The sequence below is a fragment of the Grammomys surdaster genome, unplaced genomic scaffold (assembly GCF_004785775.1).
Source record: "Grammomys surdaster isolate TR1022 unplaced genomic scaffold, NIH_TR_1.0 189, whole genome shotgun sequence".
Classification (NCBI taxonomy): Eukaryota; Metazoa; Chordata; class Mammalia; order Rodentia; family Muridae; genus Grammomys; species Grammomys surdaster.
In genome coordinates this window covers 3,232,673-3,234,471 of record NW_021604634.1, presented here as the reverse complement: position 1 = coordinate 3,234,471, position 1,799 = coordinate 3,232,673, and positions in this window count along the sequence as shown.

The following is a 1,799-nucleotide window of genomic DNA, read 5'->3' as shown; positions in this document are numbered from 1 at the left end:
GGAGGGAGGGAGGGAGGGAGGGAGGGAGGGAGGAAAGGAGGGAGGGAGGGAAGGAAGGAAGGAAGGAAAGAAGGAATACAACAGAGAAGGACAATGTCTATACAATCTGATTAAAAAAATTCCCATACGTAAAATTAAGGAAGGAACTTTCAGAAGAGTATACAACTTGATACCCACAAGTTCATGAACAAAATTTAACTTTACCTTTTCAGAAAAATGACAGATAGGAAAGAGATCATTTTCTCTTCCATCATATTAGTTTTCAGATTATAATTTAATTACAACATTTCATCTCCCTTCTCCCAGGAACAAGATCTTTAACCAACTGATGAACAGTAACATATAAAGAATTCATAGAACAAATATTTTAACCAAAATATTATTACATAAAAGATAGCATGCACATGTTAATGATACAACCATGTTTAGTCAAACTAAAATTGAAAAGCTGAATATTTGAAAGCAAATGAAGAGAGGTGGGGGTTGGGATTCAAGCCATTAATCCCCATACTCTGGAGGCAGAGGAAGAGGGTTGTCTCTGTGCTAGGCCAGCCTGGTCTACAGGGCCAGTTCTGGGACAGCCGAGACAACACAAACTCTGTCTCAATGACAAAGAAAAGAAACATAATATCATGCTCTAACCCTGGCCATTAGTAAGTTGAAAATGAGAGTAAACTCACAAGATTCATACCTTTGCTCTCAACATTCTGAATTCGAAGTATTTCTCAAAAATAGAGGCTTGCTTTTAAACATGCATTTTTCAAGGATGTTCATTACACTGTGTTTATAACTGAGATACTGGAGGAATCTTCAGCCCAGAGATAAGAGCAGCTAGCTGCATTTGTGATGATGTACCTCAGCTCTCGGAAGTGATGAGCTCAACGTGGTACAGGAAATGCTCCTCTGGGGTGCTAAGTGGATGGGACACAGCAGAAGAAATTGCTTGTGTGAGGCAAAGTCCAGCCCCTTCCATGGAAAGATCAGACAGCCACAGGTGAATACAATCCCTCAGAGACAGGGACAGCCTCAATTCCATCTCTTCTGTGGTCACAGTATTTCCCAAGCTTTCTGTGATGGAGCTGTGATGATTTTAAGGGAAAATAAGAATTTAAAAATCTTCGCGCTTAATATCAGCATAGGTGCAACAGATTTGAATGCTCAAACACTGTGGAAAGAACAGATTGTTGAAATCATTCAAAGTAGTGGTTGTTCCCCTCAAGACTCATGTCTCTGCCCTTGGAAGCAATAATTTAACTAAAAATATTAAGCATTCAAAAACAAGTTCTGTAACTGAAAGTACAGATAAAACTGGGAAGAAAACCAGTGATATTTTCGATTGTACAAAAATCCATTTTTTTTAGACACATAGATGTTGCTGAAAGCTAGAGGGTCATCCAGACAAATAGTGTATGTGGAAATAGTTTTAGTAATAGGTGTAATGTTTATAATCTTAGGGAGATGTGTATCAACAAGTATTTCTGTTCTATAAGGATTCATCTATGAACTATATTAGAATATATTAATGTGACTATAATACACTGTGGGCATGTGTTAATGGACACACTTGTCATAAAAAGAATCTTAAAACACCTAAGTGTATGTCACTGACCCAGCTATGACCACTGACCTCCCGTGATACCAGATGGTATTGACGTGAAGTATCTTAGAGAAGAAAATCTTTAGTCAAAAAGTACAGTGGAGAAAAGGCTCAAAGGAATGTGGCCATTTCTTAGAGGTTTCAGATTATGAAGGCTTTTTACTTATATCTTCATTTTCCTGCATTTCTCACTGTTTCTTGA